The sequence below is a fragment of the Pithys albifrons genome, chromosome 1, assembly GCF_047495875.1.
Source record: "Pithys albifrons albifrons isolate INPA30051 chromosome 1, PitAlb_v1, whole genome shotgun sequence".
In the NCBI taxonomy this organism is placed as follows: Eukaryota; Metazoa; Chordata; class Aves; order Passeriformes; family Thamnophilidae; genus Pithys; species Pithys albifrons.
In genome coordinates this window covers 84,388,651-84,414,786 of record NC_092458.1, presented here as the reverse complement: position 1 = coordinate 84,414,786, position 26,136 = coordinate 84,388,651, and the positions used below count along the sequence as shown (strand labels likewise).

At 47.4% G+C, this 26,136-nt stretch overlaps 1 protein-coding gene across 1 annotated transcript in view; it reads right to left on the bottom strand.

Annotated features, from left to right (window-relative positions):
• Positions 1 to 15,524, bottom strand: part of GDPD4 (glycerophosphodiester phosphodiesterase domain containing 4) — a 38,598-nt gene extending 23,074 nt beyond the window's left edge. Inside the window, exon 1 of the mRNA XM_071557176.1 lies at positions 15,445 to 15,524. The gene's annotated coding sequence lies outside the window, so the exon portion shown is untranslated. The remainder of the gene's footprint in view (positions 1 to 15,444) is intronic.
• Between the last annotated feature and the right edge of the window lie 10,612 nt (positions 15,525 to 26,136).

Sequence of the window (26,136 nt, the reverse complement as noted above, 5' to 3'; positions counted from 1 at the left end):
AGTGGTGCTCCTGGTTTTAACTCAGGTGCTCTGAATCAGCCCTGAGGAAACCTCTGCCTCCTCTTGGCTATACAGGGAGTTCTGGGAAATGAATTCATTAACTTAATCACTCCATGCAGACTTTCAAATTATGTCAGATGAACATGAGCCCAGGCTTAGCCACGAGAATTATTCAACATCACTGTGACCTGTTTGAAACATGCCATCAGTTTAACTAGCTCGTTTACAAAAGGCCTTAAACCCCTCCTGATACACAACTCTCTTATCCTGGTAAAACTGCAATACTTTATAGACTTATCCCTTAAGAAAAAATTATTTCCTTCCTGAAATAACTACCTGGCACAAAAGATGTGCATGTGGGAGTTCTATTCATAATCATAATTTTAAACAAAGAACTTGTTGGTAAATAGCAACCAGTGTAGTTACAGTGAAGCAAACAGTACATGGGCTAAAGCCAGCAGGGCACTATCAAGACTGCAAGAAAGATGTAGAAAAAGTCTTGTGTGAACATGCAAAAAGCCCCATTATGCAGTTGTTTAGAGTACAGAGTTGGTCAGAGATGTTTTTCTGTTGCATTAATAAGTGCCATCGCATCCTTGAGACCATACCAATCATATTCAAATCCAGGCACGTCTGCTGCAAAGTCCCAGCTTAGGACTCCAAATTTCCCTGATTTTTCTGACATAATAACAATAGTTTAAGAAGAAGAATGAACAATTTGCTTCACTATACACATAGATGAAATGCACACATGAAGTGTTTGCAAATAACTCAGATCCCAGTGTGTCTTTGCAGATATCAGTGGATAAATTCTTGCAGAATGACACATCTGAAAAACTGACCAGTTTGAAGAAAGCATGAATAAATCAGATACATTAAATGCAAGTTAAAACAGAAAGAACACACCCCTGATACCCTTTCCAAATGCCCTAGCCTACTGGCAACTGGAGTGCAAGGAGAGGGATGGAAATGAAACAAAAAGGGGGTTTCAGTTTGGACCACTGCTAATTAAGAAGCACTAAGTGTGCTATGTCCTGAATGCATTCCTCAGACAGATGTGTCCCCCCATCCAGGACAGTCATAGGAAATCATACACACTTCGATATGGAGGGGTCAAGCCACCCTAGAAGCTCAGCAGGTCACCCCTTAGGAAAAAATTGATGCCAATCTCATGTGGCAAGATGATGATCCTGCTCCTGGATTCCCAGAGCACAGCTGGGGGGATGTGGGCATTATGCCACTGGGAAGTGATGCAGATGACAGCTGATCTGGCTGGTTTCATCAGCTGGCCTAAAGCACACCTGGCATGAACCCAGCAACTACCAAGTTACAACAGCCACAACTTCTGAATATATTTGAACCTTCAGAGCTCTTACCAGTAGGTTGTCACATGCCATGGGATTGCAGTATTTGCCACCTCCTGTAAGGATCCCTAAAACATGAGCACCCCTATCACCAAAACACAGCATCCACTCTTGCTCAGCCCTTTCTCTTCTGCAATAGGAATTCAGGACGCTGGACCAAACTATTAGCTTTGCAGTTGGAGTGCCATGAGGCTTGTTACTCACATTCCTGGGTGTGGCTACAAGGCTCACACAATAATATTTGTCTATCAGCACACAGGATTTGACAAGAAAACAGATTGTGGAGCTCCTGAAACACTGCCCACATCATCTGGCTGGCTACAGCAGGATGTCAGATGTTAAATCTAGGTGTTAAGTCTACCTCTCATAATCTTTCCAATGATGGAGAACCCACCACCTCTCAAGACAAGCTAAGCTAGTCCTAACTAGCTTATTAAAAGCTGTGGGTTTTTTCCCCAATGTTTAGTCTTCCATAGTATGGTTTAAGGACATTACTTCGTGCCTTGTTTATGGTGGATATAGTGAACAGCTTAAACTTTTCCTCTGTTATATATTTCATGCATTCACATACAGATAGCTCCTCTTAAATCTTCTCTAGCCTGAACAATCCCAGCTTTTCTAGTCTTTTCTTGTAGTTCATGTTTCCTCCTCCTCCTCATATCCCTGTATGGGATCCACAATCCCCTGCTATTTGGAATGTTCCTTGCATTTCCCATGGGTTTTGGCACATGGCAGCCGTAACAGGATGTGGTGAACAACCCACAGTCTCTCCAGGATAGAGCTGTTCACCTATAGCCCAGGCTACTTGATACATACAGCATCCAGTTTCTCTCATGTATCAAACATCATCTGGCCTTGATCTTCTGATAGCTTAAATAATTCACCCTGGATTCTCCACCAGCAGCAAAAGAAAGGTGTTTTCAGCTTTATCAGAGAATCACAGAATGGTTTGGGTTGGAAAGGGTCCTAAACATCATCTAGTTCCACAACCTTCCTTCATGGGCAGGGACACCTCCTACTAGACCAGGTTGCTCAAAGCCCCACCCAACCTGGCCTCTAACCATTCCAAGGATGGAGCAGCCACAGCTTCACTGGGCAACATCAGAACATCATTTATGCATCACAACACTATAAATAAGAATTTAATGAACTTCTGCCTTAGTCTTTCCAAACAAGTCCCCTTTCTAAGACCAGGGGTTTTTGAGGAAGAGATCCTTAAACGCAGAGGAGGCTGGGGAAAGAAAGAGAGACAAACATGACTTCCTGTCAGCAGGTCCCTCCACCAAACCCTGGCTCTCCCAAAAACATAAGATTAGCCAAAGAAGGGCAAAACACCTTTGTGTCTGGCATCCCACGGATCCCCATTGGCCCTGTTGTCCAAGCTTTATCACTATGGCAATAAGACCTTTCAGTATCAAGAGACTCAAAGAATGTAACTTGTCCTGTGCTTTGGGTTCGGCTTCTGCTGACACTGCATCCATCTGTCCCTCTTCTCCTGTCCCTTCTTCTCTGCCCAGAGACCTTTTCCCTTCTCTCCTTGCCCACAACTGACAGAGCTACCTCACCCAGCTCCTCCTCTGAAGTCTCCAAAGGGCCAAGGCATCCCACAAAGGCAATACACCTGGACAGAAATTTTGTCTTATTGAGGACAGATGCTCTCTAGTGTATCTCTACTCAAGTAAATAGAGATATAAATGGAGATCCTATAGCACCTTCCAGTTCCTAAAGAGGCTACTAGAGAGCTGGAGAGGGACTTCGAACAAGGGCATGGAGTGACAGGACAAGAGAGAACAGCTCCAAACTGAAAGAGGGCAGGTTTAGATTACATATTAGGAAGAAATTCTTTACTATGAGGGTGGTGAGTCACTGGAACACGTTGCCCAGAGAAGTGGATGCCCTATTACTCTTTGCTAGCTCAGTGATACTAGGCTGAAGTTATTAAGTCTTGTTACTTCTGGAGCACTTTCTGAGCTTGGGGGCTTGAGGGCTGTTTCCACCAGAAGAAGGTACAGTTTGGGCACAGGAGCTCTTTGACACTAATGCAGTTTCTGAACGTACAGGGGACAGTACAGCAGGAACAGCACAAAGACCAGAAAGAAGCCAGCATGAACATGGTGCAATCTCTTTCCTTTAGGATGCCAGTTGAGGCCTAGGTATCCATCATGGGCTCAGACCTCAGAGCCCTCAGTGCTCAAAGGGGACACCCTGTCTGAGAGGTGACCCCAAGTGCTCAGGGCATGGTAGAACCCATCCCTTGCCAAATCTTGGGAAAGGGCATTTACGAGGCTCAGGTTTAGGCATCAGCGCTCACAAATTCTGTGCTCAGGAAAATGATTCTTGGGAGCTGTTTAGATGAAGAAACCCAACATTACCTCCCATCCTTTACCAGCACTTGCTCTTTCTCTCCAACATAAGATGATGAGGGAATGAGAGCTACTGTGGCTGAAGTTGTCCCCTACTTGAAAGAGAAATGGCTATGCAAAAAAAGACCTTGCAGAACCCATCCAGAAGTACAGCCAGAAACTGACAGAGGCTAGAAATTAGAGACCAGGCAAACCACTAAACACATTTATACTGGGATCAGTGGGCTCTCATCCAAAGAAGAAATCACTCTGCCAAGCCCCAGATCATGACTTGATCCAAGGCTTCTCCTACTCCCTCTGGGCATGGAGGGCTCACTTAGCAAATGGGAGCCTTTGAGCCTCTCTGCCCCACAGCTTTGGGGACTGCTGGGCCTCTCCTGAGGAACGAAGCACAAGACATGCTGGAGGCACTAGACAAAAGGTGATGCTTGTGTAGAGATGCAAAGGAAAGAGTTGACAGGGATTACGAAGACCAGGGACAACTCACCAAATACTTGGGCTGCTTCACTTTGAAGGCAGTGACTCCTAAGAAGAGTTCATCTCCCTCTGCAGCTCTGCAAGATTCATGTATCTGTGATGCAACATGTGTGCTGCTGCTGGTATCAGCAAACAGTCCAGTGGCAACTCCAGAAGAAGTTCAGGAGAAATCCCTCTTAGATGTGACAAGTCCCACGAGAGGATGAGGAAGACAGACATACAAGGACAGTCAGAAAGGTGCTTCTCAGCTCAAAATCTACTCATACCTCCAGGCAGTCTGTTTTTCATCTTATCTGTGTCCTTCCACACAGATATCACTCCTTCCCTTCTACCTCCACAACTTTTCCCTGGTTCCTGACCTTGGGTGCATCTCTATGTTCTCATGTAATTCTGTTCCATCTAATATAAGCTCCCTCCTTACACCTGAGCCACACTTCAGGTTCTCCATGACATGCTGTTCCAGTTTCATCCTTGGTCACCAATTCCCAGTCTGCTGTTACAGCTGGGACAAGGCTTTCAGAGGCCATAACAACATCTCTGCCAAGATCTGGCCAATTTTGCAGTGCCTCAGACTACATCAAATATTGGTACAGTCTGAATTCACAAGTATCTGATCCTAAGAAAGATAATATCCCAGTAAATGGATGCAACAACAAATACCTAAAGGGCAAACAACACTGAAACAATCAACAGATGCAGAAGCCAAAAGTCAGGAGGTTAGGATCTGAAACAGTTCAGTTCTTGACAGGACTTAGCAAGAGGCCTCACAGATTTGAAGCACAGTTCTCTTAAAATTCACAGATTGTCTGCAATTTTTGCCCATCTCTACCAGGAAAAGTAAAATGGATATAGGAGGGAAATGGCAAACTTGCATTCATTCACGGGGAAAGCCATGGGAGCAAAGAGCAAGCAGGAAAACATGCATCAGTAGGACACCAGAGTTTAGGACTCCTTAACAACTGAGCTGTGAAAGCAATAACATATGTTTTTCTGCTCCATAAATCCCAGGGACCTCAGGTTTTTCCCTGGCAAACAGAGATGGTTTGCTTGCAGAGAAGAGTCCCCATAATCACAGGCAGTCAGGGCTGCACCTTTCCCACTGCTTGATAGAGTGAGGAAAAACACGGGAAATAGCTTGGGGATAGAGAGAAAAGCAGAAGAGAAAAGTCAGGAAACATATCGAGCCACACAGCCTGATGTCTGGAAACACTGCAAAGAGCAGCTTGCTTGAGAGGCAAGTGCATGAGCAAGGACTAAAAACCCATATACTTTTGGGTGCTATTGGGCTGGACCATTCATATTTCAAGGTGTAAACAGGTAGAGCAGCCAATTTTGGCATTGCCCTATAGCTTTCTCCCTTGGACCTTTGAAGCATTTCTCTCCCCTGAATCTACCAAGTTTCCCACACACATCTTACAACGCAGGGGGTTGTAAGACACGGTCGGCGAGGCGGCAGCAGCGGCGACCGAGGTACGTCCGGGGATGAGCGCCGGGTCAGTCTGTACAGGTACTGGGGGTTCCCGAGCGCAGGGACACCCGAGCAGCAGCAGCGCAGAGCCCCTGCACGGCCGGGACGCGCACGGCAGCCGAGCGGGCGCGGAGCGGCGGGGCCGGGAGCGCCCGGCAGTTTTAAACGCTCTGGGAGCGCGAGTGCCCCGGGGCGGCGCGGGAGCTGCGCGGGGCGTGCGCGGGGGGTGCGCGGGGAGGCTTGCGCGGTAGTTGCGCGGGGGTTTGCGCGGTAGTTGCGCGTGGAGGCTTGCGCAGAGAGGCTCGCGCGGGGGGTTGCTCAGGGAGGGTTGCGCAGAGTTTTTTGCGGGGGGCTGTGCGGGGGTTTGTGCAGGAGTTTGCGCGGGCAGGCTTGCGCGGCACGGCAGGTTGCGCCGATTTCTGCGGGAGGGTTGCGCGGGGAGGATTGTGAGGCACGGCAGTTTGCGCCGATTTCTGTGGGAGGGTTTTGCGCGGGGGGTTGCGCGGGCACGGGACTCAGGCGCTGCAGCGCAGGCAGCAAGTTCAGTTGGCTCAGATGCCTCGAGAAGAGATGACTGAGAGGGCAGGATCTCATCTGTGTCTGCAGGGAGGGTGCAAAGAGGATGGATCAGGCCCTTCTTGGTGGTGCCGAGCAATTGGACAAGAGCCCACAGGCAGAAACTGATGCACAGGAAGTTTCAGCTGAATAGGAAGAACTTTTTTACTGTGCGGGTGACTGCACACTGGAACAGGTTGCCCAGACAGGTTGGCGAGTCTCCCTCACTGGAGATACTCAAGAACCATCTGGATAATATTCTGTGCAATGTGCTCGAGAACGACCCTCCTTGTGCAAGTTGGTGCAAGGACCAGATGAACCACTGTGGTTCCATCCAGCCTGACCCATTCTGCGAGTTCAGGCTCTTTCCAGATAGTACAAACACATTTCCCAGTCCACTGTAAGAAGATAGTTGGGGAATAAAAAATTACATGGGTAACTGGAGTCATGTGAGAGACATGGAGATGGTAATTTCACCTATATCAGGCACCTGCATGGCCAGCTTACCCTGAGAATCATGATGGTGTAGGAAGGCAACAGAAAGGAGTGATGCCCATGTTGCCCATGTCACTATTTCCAAGGGATTTGGAGGGTAAGTGAGCCCCATGCCAATGAGATTCCCTGAACCTAAGCTGAACCTCTCCAGCATCTGCAGCATCTTAGTCTGGAGATTTCTCGTGCCATCCCACCATTCTCTGGGGCATCATTTCCTGCCCTTTCCTCTGAGACTTCTCCAGCATCCCACCAACGGAATAAAATCAACCTCCTGGCAAACTGCTGGTTGATCACCATCACCATAAGCTGTGCACAGATCTTGTCACTAGCCTGAAAAGATCAAAAAAGAGCATCCCCTAAACCTGCATTTCTACCTTACAGAGTGTGCCCAAGGCTTTGGATCACAGTCTACGATCCCTTTTATTTGACTATCATCTGCCTTCAGTTTCTTTTCAGGAAATTAATGACTTTTAACACAGGAAATAAAAAAGCATCAAATAAAATAAAGATGGTCGTAATCTCTGATACGAAATACACTCTATATCCTTACCCTGGCAGATGGTAATTATAATTTCTCACTAAGACTTTCAACAGTTTCTTTATAAGCCCTAATTATCCCTTAATGCCACACGGGATTCCAGGGGGTATGTACAGCCTGGGACAAACATGTGCAAAGCATGTCTCATGCAAAGATTAGCTGTTGGCTTGAGGTGGAAAAACGTGGCCATTAGCAGAAAGAAATAACAGGGCTAACAAGGGAAACAATGAACAGATGTAGATGTAGAAGGGCTAACAAGGCCTGCTGGCTTCTGCAACTGTAGGGACAATACCTCTCCAGTCCATTTGTTGCAGTACACCTTTAATATGCAGTGGCTGTGGATTCCACAGATACAGAGAGGTTTCCACAAAGGTTCGTGCCTTGTGTTTTGGAACATCCCACCACACTTTGAACAGACACAAATAATCAAGCCCATTTCAAATACTGCCAAAATCCTGAATCTATAAATGTTGCACAGGGACTTATCCACATCACAGAGGACACCCAGCAGGAGCTGTGTGGCAAATGGGTAGTGTGTCCTGCTCAGCCCTCACCTGTAGGTCCCTCAGCTGTAGACACGTGCTTTAAGGCAAGATCTTCTAATGCAACCAAATGATTTTGTGGTGTCAATCTGAGAAGCCCTTGAGGAGCCCTTGTGTGATACAGGATTGGAAATGCTGTTGCAGCACAATTTCTAAACACACCTGTAGCACAGTGAAGCAAGCCTCACTCCAAGGTGGGATCTATTCACCTTGAAACTAAACCAGATATTGCCCATGAGAATTTAGCATAGAAAGCGCACCTTAATCCCTAGCTTTATACCACAGTGCCATCATAGGAAATAAAGCTGCAAAGTTGAAACATAGTTTTGCACAGATCACTTTTTCCTCTCCCCAAACCCTGCCCAAAACACTCTGGTGTGTCTCTATTCCTTCAAAGTACCTCTCTCAAGATCAGAGGGCTGGAGAACCTCTCCTGTAAAGACAGGCTGAGAGAGCTGAGATTGTTAAAGGATTTAAATTGACAGAGGGCAGGCTTAGATTAGATATTCTGAAGAAATTCTTTCCTGTGAGGGTGGTGAGGCACTGGCACAGGATGCCCAGAACAGCTACGGATGCCCCATCCCTGGAAGTGTTCGAGACCAGGTTGGACAAGCCTTTGAGCAACCTCGTTTAGTGAAAGGCATCCCTGCCAATGGCAGGGGGGTTGAAACTAAATGGTCTTAATGTTCCTTCCAACCTAAACCATTCTATGGTTCTATGTTTGGAGCATGTTTGTCCTCAATGTCCAGGCCCCACAGATGGCTCATTATCAACAAACACTTGCAGAAACCTTCTTTAGTCATGCTCATCATCATTATAAATTACAGCTGGTTTTCTTCATCTTCAAAGCACTTTGCAGGCTACATTAAGAAAAGTGTGCCCACGAAATTATTGGCCAAGCCTCAGAGCATTTACAATGGGTTTTCTACAAATGTTTTCAGCTTCATGTGGAAACAGTCACAGGGAAATCATCATGTTTGTAAAAAGGTCTCACAGTTCTACAATAAGAGCCTGCTAGGAGCAAAATGCGTGTTTTGAATAAAGCTGAATAGTCACCTAAAAAAAAAGGGAAGAAAGAGGAGAGGTGGAGAAAGATTTTTTCACAAATGCCATGTCTTTGGCTGGATTCAGGCATATTCTGATCCAAGTGTTCCTGCGCTCATGGACACTTTCCCAGCATTGCAGAAATGAGTATGACACACATGGCCCTGCTGGTGCCAGACCCATCAGCAGAGTCTTTCCTGAGATCCTTCATGTATTTCACATACAACCCATTAGCTTGGGTTATAGCATCTCTTGTCTCAGTCTTGGGTACCCCCCGGAAGGACACAGCCTTGTGGGGAAGTGGCATCCTTCCTCTGGGCAGTACAGGTAGGCAGAGGCAGAAATTAGCCCCCAAAGGGATCAGGAATGGCAACTTTCCATCTGTGACCACAGAGGGACCTTCCATCACCCAGCCAGATGTGGGTCCCAGATGGCAGCAGTGAGATATCCATGTCTAGATCTCACTTTGCCCACACAAGGAGGGAATCAGGAGCATCGATGAACTCATACCTCCAGTTCAAGCCTGAAAATGGAGACTCAGCATGACCAGTTTGGGGTGAAATGCTGCTCCTCACACTTCAGCGTGGTCAACAGGAGAAGAGATTTTTCCTCATCGTGCTTGTGGCTGTGCAATGTCACCAGCAGCAAGGCATGAAGCTGTGCTCAGCTCAGCCCCATGCAGCACGTGGGGCACAGCCCCGAGCTCTGCCCCTGGGTGGCCTGCGGCTTTCTAAGAAGTCGCTCTCTCACCATTGAAAAGCCACTCTGGGGAGGCAAAAAGTGCTTCCACGCCTCAAAGCCTGCCTGGGAGGGGAGGAGGAGAATAAAACCCTTGGAAAAAAAAAATAAAAAGAGCTCAGAAAGGAGGGAAATATTTCTTTGAAGATAAATCCTACTTTGTGCATTTCAGCATGCCCTGGCTTGGATCCCTCTCTGCTCCGGGGAATGCCTAAGCAGCTCTTTGTGCCCTGCTGTTAAGGGGACACGAGGAGATTGAGACGCAGCGTGGGGGACCCACTGTGGCCCCACAGCCCCACCGAGGGCTGTGCACCACCACAAGCATCATCTCTGAGGGAAGACTTTGTCCCTGAGCCAAGTGGGGGAAAGAAAAGAGGTCTGCAGATTGCATACCTCAAGCTCAGCAGCTCTGCAGAGCACTGCTCAGCCTGGACAAAGGACAGGGGCCCTAGACAGCCACTGCACCAAAGACCCCAGTGCTGGCCTTCCCCCCAGGCTGTGGGTGTTAAAGTTCAAGCCTTGGAGCAAAACACTCTGCAAGGAAGGGAGGAAAAGGGAGGAAAGGATGTTTTCCATGTCACCACTCAGAAATTTCTCCATTTAGTTATTGACAGTATCCAAAATGCATCAGGGCCAGCCCATTTTTGCACCATAAGAATGTGGTTCTGCTGTTGCCAGAGAAAAATCCTTTCCAGCTAATTAAACACTACCACATTTCTCCATAAGCCATGTCAGGAAATTTTTGAACTCCTTTCACAGCAAAAGGATAGTATGACACACAAACCCCCTGACCAAAGCTCAAACTACAGGTGCAGCAGAGCCATCACCCAGGGCCTCAGTTTCCCAGTTTAGGTTTGTGCCAACAGTGCAACAAGAGCAGCGCATGTGGACTCATTTGATTTTCATCCATCTATGTGAGACATGGAGTTTGCTTAGCAAGGTAGGATCAGTGTAGACAACCCATGAGCAGACTCTTGATGGACCTTCTCAGGTCCACACACAGTACAGTCAGATCTACTGGATCAGCACCCAACAGCACTCACATCCCAGCATCCTGGAGGAAGGGAGTGATTTATTTAGCTGCAGAGCTTGAGGTGGATGTTTTCATTTCTCCCTCGGTCTTCCTGGAAGAGTGGTTAGAATCACAGAATCATTAGGGTTGGAATAAGTAGGCCCTCTAACATCATCAAGTCCAACTACTAATCCAGCACTGTCAAGCCTACCAGTAAACTATGTCCCCAGGTGTCACTCCTACATGTTTTTTCCAAGTGAGTTCACCAGTTCCCTAGGCAGTCTGTTCCAATGCTTGACTACCCTTTTAGTGAAGAATTTTTTTCTAATATCTAATCTAAACCGCCCCTGATGCAACTTGAGACCAGTTTCTCTCACTCTGTTACCTAGGAGAAGAGACCCTGATTACAGTTTCCTTTGAGGTAGCTGTAGAGAGCAATAAGGTACCACCTCAGACTCCTGTTCTCCAGGCTAAACATCCACAGCTCCCTCGGCCACTCCTCATCAGACTTATGCTCCATGTCCTCTGTGTTTGAGTGGTCAACCTGATCACCCAGTACAGCCAGCAAAGAGAAAATGGCACAACTCAGTTCATCCAGGTGGATGTCTAAACAGGACAGATGAACTGCTTCACACACATCCAGAGTGCCAGGGCATGAACCCAGCCCAAACAGAGAGGGCATTAAACACACCAAGCCCATTTCAGCCCAGCCAGCTCATATTCAAGGAACTTCTGCATCTTGGCAGGGAGAGAACAAAGCCACAACTGCCAGGGGGTTATCTTCCCCCTTGGCAGTGGGTCTATCCCTGTTGCCATACAAAGACACAGAAATTCTGCATGTGGGGTTACATGAAGAAGTCACGGGGACCATGGGGGGTCCCATGGGTAGGACTACAGCTAAGACACCAACAGGCTTATCGAGGGCAGTAATTCCCAACCCTGCAGCGCCTAATTCTCACAGAAGGGCCAAAAAAATCAACCCACACACCCCCAAACAGCATTCCCCATGCATTGCAGAGGAATATAGGACAGGCTCAGCTTGGTAGCAGGTTGCCAACTGGCAGCAGTAAAGCACTAAGATGAGGGTGGGAAAATCTGGGGGATGGAGAAGGTAAAAGGGTTGACATCGTTCACCTGAATTGCTTGCAAGAATTGGGTTTTGCTCAACCAAAAAATGCTTAAAAGGCAGGCAAAGATAGCACTTAAAAGAGAGGTACCATGACCCCACAGAACTTTTCTGACAGCTTTAAGGCATGAATCAATTAAAGTAATCATGGAGCAAAGGTTAATCAGTAGCAAGTACATCTTAAGAAGTAAGTAGTCTTTTAAAAAGCAACTGCTTTTGCCAATTCCCCCTCCCCATTTTCTAAAGTGTCTTTTATTTCTCCTGCTCTGGAGACCTTCCAAACTAAGGTCAGTGATTAAGAGCAGCTGCTGAAAGGACCAGGCTGAAACAGTGGCGGCAGACGGGGCTGCAGCAGCAGAGAGGACCGGACCTGTAATTGTCACTGAGGCTCAGTGCTGTACAAATGTCTCAGGGATTGAAAACCTTCCAGGGGCTTCCAGCCTAATTGGAACAGATGGAAGCTGGGGAAACAAGGAATTGCTCTCAGTTGCATGGGAGAACAGAGTAAATGAAGAAGGAGAGTAAGGCATGGACTGACTCTAAAGCATTTCTGTACAAGCAGTGAGACTCCAGCCTGAGTGTGCAGGCATAAAGGGATGCCTCGAGCTGCTCCCGTCCCGTGCCCTGCTTGCAGACATGTGCTTCTGTCTTCTTGCACCCAACATTGGAGGTGACGTCAAAACCACCCCCATGGGCAGCAGCTACAACCTAATTCACACATATGCAAATTCCCCCACCCAATCCTGCCCTATTTCCCTGCCTGCTGCCATTATAGTGCTCCCTGCTGCTATTACAGTGCACCACCATCACAGTAACTTCTTACTCTGTCACCTTCCTGTGCAACTGTTTGTGAAAGAAAAGAGCTGGTATGTTGTGGTGACCTGAAGAGCCTTCCCTTGGTACCAGACCTAAAGAGGATGTGTCCCAGGACAAGGTTTCTCATCTCTCTCTTGCTACTGCATCATGTGCACTCACACAGAGTGCAACTGCTCAACCACCAGAAAGGATCCAGGCTACAAGTATGGAGAGTCAATTCTGAGAGGAGGTTCTCATCATGCTTAACACAACATCTTTCCTGGGGACATGACAAAGACTGGTAAGGCAAACAATGACAGGAGAATAGAACCAATATGAGACAAGGACATAGGCATGTTCATAAAACCAATGAACCTCAGAATGAACCTTCAAATTCAAGTGGTTCCAATCCCCTGCCATGGGCAGGGACATCTTCCTGTTCAACCCTCTAAGCTCCACTGTTTCTTCTTCCCTTCTGTTTTCCTGGAGAGGGTAAAAAATGCAGCAAATGCCAATGTCCTACTGGTGGGGAGAATTACAGGGAACACAACCTGAAGACAACCTCATTTACTAGGATTTTATAAAATACCAAGCTCTCAGCCGCCCCAAATCAGCCAGCTGTGGGTCCTACTTTGAATGCTGCTGTGAAAGCAGTGTCCAGCACAAGAAGACCAGGAAGAGGACAAGGTGATGAAGAGATGAGCACCTGTAGGCAGGCTGCTCAGCTCCCTCACCCAACATGTCCATAGCAGGAGCAGAAGTTGCAATGTTAAGCCAAGCCTGTGTACTCTCAGGACTCATCCTGCCATAAAGACATGGTCCAGAGTCCATCACAGATCATGTCTCCATGCTGCTCTACCCAAATCAGCTCTTTTCTTTCCTTTCAGTAAGATCTGGAACCTAAAGGATCTTCCCAATATTTTATCCTATTTGCTTATCTAAAACAGCCTAAGACCCTCGTTTTCTGCACACCACAGAATTCTCTGTGGCAGTTCTACAAGACAAAACATAGAAGGTCACTCCAAGATGAGGTACAGACCTCTTCCTGCAAACTATCCTGGGACGTGGAATCAGGTTTGGACTGAAGCCAGGCTATTACTGTACATGTGCACAACCACCACAGAGCTCCCTACAGCCTGTCCCCCACGCAAAAACACCAAGCTGGGGCTGTGCCACTGGGCAGGATCTGCTCCACACCACAGCACATGTGTCTCAGCTGATGGGTGATAACTTCTGAAATGTTTACACACAACCAGAAAGGTTTCCTGGAGGAGGCTTCTGGGCTTCCACATAGCAGGGAAACGAAGAGCACATTGTCAAAGGGCCACAAACTTCTTTAAAAAAACCAAACAAAAAAACAAAAGAAACCAAAACCAAACAGAAGCTTTTTCTTTTATTTTGGCTAATACTTTATCACATTAAGCAAAACTGCAAGTAACAACTTTCACAAAGGTACTTTGTGAGCTGCAGGCAGTCTCACAACAAGCTACCACTGCTAAATTTAAAGAACTGTATTTTTATCACCAGAAAGGATACATAAAGCTCAAAAGACACCATTTGGTCACCTCCTTGCTGCAATGGCACGGCATAAGGAAGTCAGAGGACTGGTTGTGGGAACAAGATTTGAGTTTGTATTCTCCACAAGGATTTCAAATTGCCCGGAAAGTCTTGCACACGTTTTAAACATTTCAATAGCAAAGTCAAAAAGGAAGCGACAGCTTTGGCTCCTTTCACATTCAGAACATTTTTTAATTAAAATCCAGCTGGTCTCATGGTACATTATGCCTTTTTTTGTTGTTAAATGCAGCTTAAAAGCTTTGAGCAGCTGTAGGAAATTATTTCTGTTCTCTCTTGTCCTTCCACCTGGTGTCACCTCTCAGGACTTATGAGGGGATAAGTCCTGAGAGGTGCTATATTGTGAGCTCAGGATTCCCCAAGAAAGCGTGGAAGGAGGAGGTAATGTACACCATAGGCTGGACCTCCAGCTACTCAGAGTTTGCACTTTGCAACTCAAAGTTGGCCCAGTGCTGGTCCCCAGGTTCACATCAGCTGAGTGTCTGACCCTGAATTAAAATTCACCCTTTCCTAGAAGTGAAAATTTCCCCGTTTCACTGCTAATTGTGTTATGCCTACAAATACCGTGGAAGCATTTGGACAACAACAGCAGACTAAAGCCAGGGCCAAATCCTGCTTTCAGCTGCGAACCAAGCTGCTCTCCGAACAGTTGCCCATCACAACTCCCAGGGTGATGTGCAGCGGCAGGGCAGATGGTGGACCACAGTGTTGCTTCCAGCCTTTCTAACCAGGTCCTGATTATTTACAGCTGTTCCCACATGTTACCCTTTCACGGGTTATTTGTTCTCGAGTCAGCCTCCCCGTTCACACGCTAGGCGAGCTCAAGGGAAGAAAGAGAGAGGCTCCTTTCCCCTTTTACTATGGAAACAGCCGTTTATCCCAAGAATTGCAAATGCTCAGCCGTCGTTTCCCTCCTCACCGCCCCGGTTACAGCGACCCCACCAGCCACCCAAAGCTCATTCCTCGTCCCAGCTCCCGTTTCTCCCCTCAACAGGTCACAGCTAACTCACCCAGCACGGACTCTGAGTGAGGCAGGGCTGCCGAGCATCTTCTCCTCCACAGTAAAAGACCAGAAAACCCCTGCTCACAAATCACCCCCTTCCCTCCCCTTTGGTTACCGTTTCTCCCTATTCTCCAGCTCTTTGGGCTTTGTTTCTCCCAGGCGGGAGCCGGGTCAATCTCCCGCTGCCGCATCCCGACAACACACTCAAAAGTCCAAAGATAACATAAGAAAAGTGAAAGAAATCCCCCCATCTCCGTGCTAACTTTCAAGGCAAGCAGGAAAGAGCAGGCAGAGGTGAAGTTCAGCAGGCATGAGCATCTTTGAGAGTCAGGAGAGAGGAGTAGCTTACCTCGCCGCGACGCACATGGAGGGCTTATTTTTGCTTTCCGCTGCACTTGGTTTGCTCTGTCCTTCGCTTGTGACACTCCGGGACTCGAATGGTGGCACCGCTGTGTGACACCCGGTATTAGAGAGGCTGCTGGAGCCGTCCCTCCCACGGTAGGAGGGGCCATGGGAGGCTTAATAAATTCAGTCCCCAAGGCTAGAAAAATTAAAATCTCATCATGGGACGCTGGCAGCTGCTCGCAGCAAGGCTCTAGAAGACGCCAGGGACTTGCAGATGAACCTGGGATTGGTTGATTTATCCCTCACCCGCACAGAACAGGAGAGGCCGGTATTCACATCCCACCTTGGTAGAATTAATTAGGTGTCCAAAGTATGGGGTTTGAGTAAATATCCCAGAGGAGATTTGGGAAAGATGGGTCATCGTTGACCCTCAGAATTAAAACTCCTAAACCTTCTCCATGAAAATATTTTCCATGGCTGTAAGCCCTAGGCAGGAATCCGCTGCACAAGACTTCTGGGCAACCCCGAATGCAAAAACTGCTTATTTTACTTTTTTTTTTTTTTGCATGGTTTTGGGCTTTAATATCTAAATCCTATTAGAGTTATAACTTCCTCTGAAGGGGGAGAGGGGATAGGTCAGTACCACAAAAGCAGGTTGTATTTTGTAACCTCCAATGCACCCTGGACTTTCAGAGAGGCAAAATTCCACCACAAAGTTTCTCAGAGTAGGAAACTGCACAACCTCATGCAGCTCCTTCTGCTCCATAAAAGTTCTTCACTGCATGAAAGGCTAAAGAAACTTCTCCTCCAGCCCCAGAGGACTCTCTGAAACACCACTGGTGCAGTTTTTTCATCTCTGTGGTTTCTCACATTGGAATTTTTCTTGTTACATGAAAAGATGGACCAGGGGGTACCTCAAAAGCAAAATCAGCAAACTGCTCTTGGAAACAGAGAGGGCAAGAACAGGCCAGAAAAGATGGACCAGCAGTTTATGAGCAGCTTACATTACAAAGAGAAACTTTTAATTAGATGAGCTACAGAGGTGACAGCCTGGTTCACTCTGAAACCTAATGATGAGCAGAAGGCATATAGGCGTTCCACTTTAAGACAGTCTTGCTTATCCTTACTTTGCACTAGGTCCTAAAACAACATCACACTCCCTTTGGATTTGAGACAATTGGAATTGGAATGAAATAAATGCAGGAACCACAAGACATGGAGGTAAAAGCAGCTGTTTTTATTGCTGGTGGTCTTCCAGCTAACACTTAGCTAATTGGAGTAAAAATGCATGGGACTGTCTGTCAGCCTCTAGAAATATTAGTTGCTTTATGGTCTGATTCCTGGAAATCTGATAAACAGGGCAAGAAAGGGTGAGCTTAAGAAGGCTGGTGGCACTAATGAGATTTAGGAAGCAGGAGCTTTTTCAGGTACTCTGCAGTTTTAATCTCCTGAATTGATCCACTGGATTTTTCTTCTTACGTATTTGTGGCTGTGTTGAGCCCAGCTTCATCACGGGGCCACACTATGGTCCTGAAGATCCATGCCCAGGGGAAACACAGCATGGGGATGGCCTGGAAAGTTTGAGGAGTAGTGGAGAGCCCAGAGAGCCTGAGCACTTTGCTCTGCCTTTGAAGCCAGTAGTAGGGTCAGCGCTCCCCAAAATAACTTCTGAAGGGGCTTCACCATCATCCCTGCCCAGGCTTCTGTTCTTTGAGCTGCTGCATCCTCATGGTGTCTATGAACTCTAAGGGGTACCTGGGAATAAGAGGACAGGGTTGAGTAATATCATCAGCACAAAAAAGCTCTCTACATGGGAGGGAAAAGCCCTGAAAAATATTATTAAAAGCACAGCCATAGCCTCACCTCCTAACAAGCAAAGAAACCCCCAAATATCCCCATTCTCTGCCCTAAAATATTGCCATGTTTTTGCTTCCTTATGGGTAGAGGGATGCAAAGCCCTCAGCCCCACAGTTTGTTTTGCAAACACCTGGCAAATCAGCTGGGCAGACGTTCCTCTGCCTTCAGTATCTTCAGTTCAGAGTCCTCCAGCTTATCTCAATCACAAAACCGTCACCCAGTGTCCCAGGCAATATCCTAGACCTGCCAGAAGCTGGGACTGAGGGCAAAGGATCTGCTGGTGCCTTGCCACCGGCAAGCCCAGTCTTGGAGTTTATGAGCCCATAAAGAAAATGCCAGCAAGGGACTGGTGCTGTACAAACCCACTCCGAGGATATCAACGGGGCAGGTAAGTCAGCCTTGAACCTGGTTGAGTTTTGCCCCTGTTCATGTCAGGAAAAGATAAAACCGGGGGGAAAAGGCACAAACAGGAAGCAGCGACAGTCTCCCTGACCAGCTGCCAGCCATAATATGGAGGGTTTTGTTGGAAAATATATATGTTTACATCCTCCTACCCTAAGTCCTACCATTTCAGGACCTTTCCCCTCTCACAACACACTGCCCTGGCAGCATGAAGGGTCCAGGGTGTGTCCCGATCATGGCCCCTCTCTGCACTGCACATTTGCACAATGAACAGCTGCTGAGCCTTGAGAGCAGGTGACTCATGCAGGTAGAAACATCCCCACGAGATTACTGACAGAAATGGCACTGTTTATAGTATTTCCAGGAATGATAAGGGAGGTGGGTGGAGAAGAAGGTGACCTGAACCGACCCAAACTTCAGCCCTCATTCTCCTGAGGGACAGCAGCGTGCTGGCACAGACCCCAAAGCCATGGGCAAGCAGTGTCTGCTTTTGCAGCAAGTGGTATCCCATCAAAAAGTAGAAATGTCAGTCACTGGAGGCACAGAGGATGGGTTGGGGGTGGAAAGGGATTCTGGCAGCTACAAGCCCCATCACATGAGAGCAGAGACTCCTCCAGACCCTTAATGAGCAGCATGTCCAAGTATAAAAACGTTGACAGCTTCACGCTGAGCTCCAGAAGATAAAGCAGCAGGATGGGCCTCTTGCCATCTCCCAGTCTGAACCCTCTGACACATCAAAAAACAGGGAGAGCATCAGCCCCCACAAAGTGTTGATGTGGGGAGGCTCAGGGTAAAGCAGAGGCACCATGCAAATGGGGAGCAGCAGGTTTTGCAGGATTCTGGCAAGCCTCCATGAAAACCAGGGCCTGACCCTGCTCCTGCATCCTGGGACACATTCTTCACCATCGCTTCTCAACCTGTTTGGATTGATCAGAGTTATTTTTAAGCCCACTTGCTCCCAAGAAATGCTGCTGTCCCTTCCTGAGGGCTGGCAGGGGCTGTGGATAGTGGTGCAAAGCCCAACAAGTTGTGCCAAAGATGTGACAGTTTCTTCTTGAGCATGCAGCCCACGGGATGCAAGATTTACCCCGTGTCAGAATATCAACTCAAAAAATTCACCTCATGCAGAATTGCCAGGCAAGTCCTCCTGAGTCCTGGGGTTCAGCAAGGGGCTTTAAGCATAATTTCTGAGTGAGCCACATTCCTCGAGTGGGCAGCAAGGGGGGGCAGATGGATTTATCATGCAGCCTGACCATGGGGAGCCAGCCCCCCAGCACAAATACAAGCCCTGTAGAGTGGATGGAGGGAGCTTTCACGTTGTCCCCAAAGCAGCCAGCAGGGGCAAATTCTGCCTCTCACAGCTGTTGCTGCAGGAACTCTGCTGCCCACTTCCACAGCTGCTGGCACCACAGACAGGCTGATGCAACTGTGTAGAAAGGCCAAAAGGGACAGTCCGCACCCTTCTTCCATGTTTTATGGCTGTCCTTTATGAAATGGCATCATTTGGCTCTTTCCTGGAAGAAATAGGAGTATTGTAATGTACCTGGAACAATGCAACTTGAGTTACCTTGAGGGGCCAATCCAAGGACCAGTGAGGAGGAAGAGGGTGTAATAAAACATCCCTTGGCCAAATGTTTCTGTCAAAGAAACATAATGTGGCAAATGGTGCAGGAGGACTGTGACAGAACTCAGGAGTGAAAAATGTCAGTGTTTTGTTTTGTAAGCACACAGGCAGCTGCTCTGTGCTGCCTTCTCCTCCTCTTTTGTGACTGAATCTGGAGGCCCACGTTAGCCACTTCCTTGATGGGTCCCTTCACAGGTGTGGTGGGGACACCTGCTGCTCCTCAGTGGAGATGTTGCGGGAAGATCCCCCATTATCCTGGGGTTATAAAACACCCTCCAGGGATCTGAGCAGCCCCTCTGCTTCTGAGCCCAAATTAGTTTTGTGGGGACTCAGAGCTGATGTGCCATGTTTCCCACCACTCAGGCTCTTAAAATTCTGCTGTGCCCCATGTCTCCCAGCCTGAGCCATGCTGCTCATGCTGTGGCTTTGTCACCATGGAGCCTCTCGAGTGACACTTGTCATCACTAGGATGAGCCCAGAGACCTCACTGGCTGCTTTGTACCCTTCATGTGGGCAGCACAAGTAAGCAGAGACAGGCTGGCCATTGGGAGCCACCATCGGTAAGACCTCCCTTCCCCAGCACACAAGTGCCAGTGGTGACATTGCCTAAAGCTCTTGCACCCACCTGGGAGCACCCAGCTCACCCTCCCTAGTGCAAGGGACACCTGAGCTGGATGGGGCCTGCTTTGGGGACACAACCATCTTTCTCTGCCCCAGTGTTACCACTGATCTCCCGCTGGTCCTTCCTGGGCTGGAACCTACGTGATGGATTCTTCATGGTGGCAAAAGAGATGGGACAACTTATGTGTTGATTCCTGGGTTGTGCTGTTCCCAAAGCCTGAGGTGCTTTAGAGTGACTGCAAAACACGAAGACTTTGGGTGAGAAGTGGGTTTAAAGCCTGAAGTGGTTAGGAAATGTGAAGAATAGAAGAAAGTGGTGGATGCTTGCCATCTGAGGATGCACCATTCATGCAGCCACGAGGTTGGGGAGTGAAAGGGCGTGGGACTGAGGGGAGCAGTTTGCCCTTCAGTACATTTCCTTCTTGCGGCAGTCCAGATTCCCTCCCCTCCCACCTTTAAGCATTTCAGTTCTCCACTGGTGAGGAAAGAGAGGGCTGTTACCTGCCCACTACCTTCCAGAGCATGATCCAGGCACTCCTAAGTCCTGGACACCGTTACAGCTGCACATGTGGCCAGCAGGACCCTGACCTTTACTGCCAGAAGAGCTGTTAGCCCCAGATTCATGCAGGTTTGTGGTTTTATGGCTCAAGGTGTGGGATGAGGAATGAGTCCTGTTCACCTCACCCCTGACTGCATTTGGAAGGAACGAGCCTCTGCTCAGCAGCACCTCCACAACCTCTCTCAACCCTGCCCAGCCATCATGGCATATGACATGCCTCTTCTCCCTTATCAGGCTTAACTTATATGTCAGCACAGCCTGGCCCACCAGAAAGTCCCACCAGACCTGGGAAGCATGAAGGTGTCGGCAAACCCAGGACCCAGCATTAGGGACCTGCGCTGGGATGGGAGCAGAGTGCGTGCCTTTGAAGGCTCACATGCAACCGATGGCCCTGGCGGAGGGGACAGGTTTGCCTTTCTAGGCTGCTGCAACGTGTTAGTGTAAATAATAACTTCAAAATGTGAGAGGAGCAAAGCTGGAGCTGGGCTGATCGCAAGGGAACAGACACACTGGGACACCAGATTCCATGTCAGGACAATCTCCTTCCCCGTGCTCGTGTGCCTTGAGCGTGCGTCCTCCGAAAGAAACTTCTTTTTATGTTGCTCATGGAAAATGAGCGACAAGGAAGGAAAGGAATCTTCAGTGCCGGGAGAGGGCAGCATAGCCTCGGGAATGGCGAAGTATCGGGCAAGCCCAGCCAGCTCCCTGCTTCACCTTGTTCAAGCTACAGGTCCTCCTCAAAGATGAGCTTCAGAACCAAAACTTGAAAGTCTTGTGGGTGCTGCTGAAAATGAGGAGCCCAGCTGCGTGAGAAGTTGCAGTTTTTCCCTCAGCATGTGATAAAGAGCACCTCTTCTCTCTTTTTTTTCCTTTTCCTACTGCTAATACCCCAGTTTCATTCCCAAATAAAACCAATATCCTGCAGTTACACACGAAAAACTGCTCCGACTAGGATTCAGCTGACAGTTTCCTGTGTCTGCCTCAGACCTCAAGCTGTGTGTTTTCCAAAGCTTTTTCCAGTTGTTTGTCCTCTGCTCTCTCTGTAGCTCACTCAGCTGGTCTAACACAGAGCCTCATCACCTTATGTCCATCTTCAGACTTAACCTGACTCCAAAACTGAAAACTATTCAGCTATCAAATAAGCCTTCACTATTTATTTTTAAATTTGATTATTAATTCACCCACAAGGAAAGCTGCCTTGGGTTCTGAAGAGTCTTCAGACAAGCGGTACTTCACTGAAATCAACATCAACCATTCCTTAAAGCCTTGACATCATTCATTGTCCAACATCTTCCACCTCCCATCAAGTACTGGGAAACTTAACCAAGTTCTTCTCAAGGGAAGAAGCCTCCATGACAGAAAATTCTCTCCACAATCATGGAAAATCATAGCTATTTAGACTGTGGCCCCTCCATGGGGCAGGTGGTAGAGCCACCAAACACCAACACAGTAGCATTTTTAGGGGCACTTGGGGGGTACATTACAAGGAGCAAAGTTTGCCTGGTACCCTGCTTTGTGAAGCTTCAGAGGAAGAGGGGTTATTCAGCCTGGAGGAGACTGCAAGGAGAACTTAGAGCATCTTCCAGTACCTAAAGGAGCTACAGGAGAGCTGGAGAGAGACTTTGGACAAAGGCATGGAATGACAGGACAAGGGGGAATGGCTTTAAACTGACAGAGGGCAGGGTGAGATTAGATATTAGGAAGAAATTCATGATTTTGAGGGTGATGAGGCAGTGGAATAGGCTGTTCAGAGAAGCTGTGGATGTCCTATCCCTGGAGTGTTCAAGGCCAGATTGGACCGGGCTTTAAGCAACCTGGTCTAGTGAAAAGTGTCCCTGCCCATGGCAGAGGGTTGGAACTAAATTGTTTAAGGTCCTTTCAATCCAAAACATTCTATGAAAGGAACATGGTGATGGCCCTGACAGATTCCCTTCGTTTAACAGGACAAGGGCATTCAATGTGGGATGCTACCACATCATGGCAAAGAGAATGACCCAAAATCCCAGTGAGTTTGGCTGCAATGTTCCTTTTGCTCAAGAAATGGGCTCCCCCCTCACCTTTGCAAAAACCAACTAGGTGGGTGTCTTGGTTGGCTTTCCTGAAAAAAAACTGTTGGAAAGCAGTCTTGAGCTCCAGAATCTGTTCTGGGCAGAGATTTTAATGAAGTGACATTGATTGCCTTATTCTAGTCGGTCACCCTCTCTGTTCAAAGTGTTCTCTTTTCCTCCCAGCGCATTCTCCAACACCTGGCTCAGCAGCCAGCTGACTGAAAAGAGCTTGGCAGAGCTTCTAACTACTCATCCCCACATTCCCTGGAGGATGACCTCACAAAGTCCTCTCAGCACTGGGCTGTTTCTCAGACTTCAAAGTAAAACATCCAGGTCAGATGTTTTACAAACAGATGAAGTGCAGAAGGGGGTGTGTGGTATCAATGTCCTCCACAAATCATGATGTTCCTGCTCCGTGCTGGAACAAGGCACTTATGTAAATAAGCATGTAGGATGATAAACTCCTGCTCTTGTCATTAACCTCATCCTGCCAACCCTGAAAGAAAATGTGATGCTGGGGAAGGTGGATGTAGGTACCTATCCCAAACCCTTCCGATTTCCTCCTCCATACTGGAAGCCTCAGACACCAAGCTGCACCTGGGGAGAAAACAAGCATCCACATTTCCTTCTCCTCCTCTTCAAGCTGTGGTCTAGATCCTGCTCCCAGGCTGCTTTGCATTAATTTTGTCCAAACAAGTTAAAATAAATGGTGAAAAATCACACTTGCTGGAACAGCTCTTGGTGTAGTCACTTTGCTCAATCAGGTAAGATCTGATTTATCTAAAATAGGTCAGAGAAACACAACCCCTTCTTCAAGCACCCCCACTCATTCCTGCTATCACTGCAAGGGTCATTGAAACAGCAAGTCAAGGAGAACCAAGTAATTAAGGTTTTATTTAAGGTTTCAGTTTATTTTTAAAGTGGCTGAGCTGACCTGGCACATTAAACAAACCCAGCAGTACAGGAGAGTTACGCCAAGACAGCATGAAGAGAAATACATTATCCAGCAGATTTTAAAACTGCAACAGCCCCTTATTTCCAGGTGGGACAAGACACAAAGACATCTACCAACAGCAGAAAGCTGCAGTCAGAAATTGGTGGGTGCAGAGCAAGAAGCCTTCTTTACAAACACAATACCAAAGCTGGGCAGCTGCTGACATGATCCCAAAGCAGTGATCGATCTCAAAAAGACATGGCATCGATGCTGCAAGGCAGGAGGGAACAAGCTCCTTGTCATCCACAGAAGCCTGCATAAAATACACTTCTGCCATTTCACATACCCATGAAATCTGGCCTCTCTCTTCAGTTCCTTGGCATATCAAGGCCATCTCCTCCACTCTAGCTCTCACCTTCCCTTTTCAGCTGAATTTCTCCTGGATTGGCTCCAGGTCTTAGCATAGGCTGTGACTCAGAGCCATGTTGCTGCTCCCATCTCCACTTCCAGTATCTTTTCCTTTCCCAGGCTCCCTTCTGTTCTCCTTCAGAGACACTGCTGCCTTGAGATGCAGCAGGCTGCTGTGAAACTCCCTAAATTTCCTCAGCAATTGTGTAACAAGTTCTAAACTTTGCTTCATCCTACCCCTTGGGTTAACTCTATCTTCTTCCCACTGCTCCCTACAGGCCCCATTTTGGCAGCAACTTTCTGTCCAGCGCCCATCTGTATTGCAGTTTTGTTATTGTTGACCGTTCCCTCTCAAAGTTGGCAGCTGCTTCTCTAAGATCCCATCTTCACCGCTGTGAGTTGTCATTAGCAACAAACTGTGAGATCCCAGAGCATTCATTATGCATACGCTTACAACCCCAAAAATACATCTACAGACTCTCTTACAGATGAGATAAGAAGCCATTCAAATTCTCATTATTTTATGGTGGAAAGATGACTAGAGAATCGCTTCACCTGTAACAATTTTAACACTGAAGATATTGCCATTCACCATACAAATGGACTATGCAAGCTCTTAATTAGGAATGGGGTTCAAACAAATATTATTCTTGGAAAGTCGTCTGGACTGATTTTGCTGTCAGCCAAGGAATGCAGGTGCTAAGGAAGCAAGTACCTACTAGAGACCACTGCAGTCTATTCCTGCACAGTACTCTGCTGCAAATGTGCCCTACTTACACCAACCTGCGGCATTTTGAGAGACACACGGATTACGATACTAAGAGATCTCAGCTAAGAAGAGACATCTCACATTCCCGACCAGGCAACTTTCTCAGCACTTTTTCAAAACCAACCTCCTAAAAAGGGGCATCAAGGTGGCAACAAAATACTGCAGCAAGCCCAGTTGCATTACAAAATAGTGGCTTTCGTGTAGATATGGCTTTACCTCCCAAGCCTCTTCTCAAGCCCTAACCAGATCGTTTAAGACAAGTAAGTGTCTCCATGGAAACCTCCTTTCTCAAGGAGCCTCCTTGCTGGAGAGATCCCTGCACCTCTTTTGTTTAAAAGGGGAAGACTGTGGTAGAAGCATAATGCCTGTCTAATGAAGAGCCTGTAACAACTCATCAGTCAGAGTCATGTCCTTTGAAAACACAACCATTCAATTAAGACATTTTAGGGATGGCTAAAGGTGTGCTACTGCTACTGCAACTAGCTAGTTGTGCCGTCCCCTCAATCCCTGCCCTGCCTTTTCACTCTCAGCCTCATAGAATCATAGAGTATCCTGAGTTGAAAGGGACCCACAAGGATCACTGAGTCCAGCTCCAGGCCCTGCACATGACAACTCCAAGAATCACATCATGTGCCTGAGAGTGTTGTCCAAATAAACTCCTTCCCACGTGGTCTCCACACACCCATCACACACAAACTCTTGGCCCCAAGTGAACTCCGTATCAATTGTTTGTTTAAAAAAAACCCAAACAAACAAACCTAGAGCTAAAGTAATACAAATCAATGCCCATTCTTGAAATACAGGAAAAGTCTTATTGAAGCTACTAATTGATACTTAAATAAAACAATCTCTGTGTCTAGAAAAAGAAGATGACTTTTAGCCTCTCCCTTCATCAAGCCCTTTGCAAACTGCAATGTGAAATAATTTCTGGTACAGGATTGCTTGAGATACCTCAAAAAGGAAACCAATTTTATGAAAGGACACTCAAACAACTGAATATTTAATGTTCTAATATAGAAGAGAGACTTCAACATTAGCAGATAAATAAATAATTAAGGGCTGTGATTAAAAATGGTCTCAACTCACGTGAATCACTTAATAGAAAAAAAAAAGCACATGCACCAAAGAAGTTGTCCAGTCGGAGTCATTTTCAAGTAACAGCAGAGACAAGATATCCTCAGAAAAATAAGCCCCAGAGATTAAAGATTAGCCCTAGTTACAAATCTATCACCAATACGAATTACCTTCCAAGGCAGCGAGAAGGTCACTCATGGTGATAGATCACTCAGACACTTTAAATTCTCCTACACTGCGAGAATTACTCACAAAACCTAGAAAGTTGCTATTCAAAGAGCTGCTATTTAAGAGCCCTCTCTAGAAAGGAAGGTGTCATACAGGACTTTTGAAAGCAAACGCAGGTGCTGGTGCCAGGTGACTCACAGGTGAAGGGAGAGGGAAGGGAAGGATGCATTTC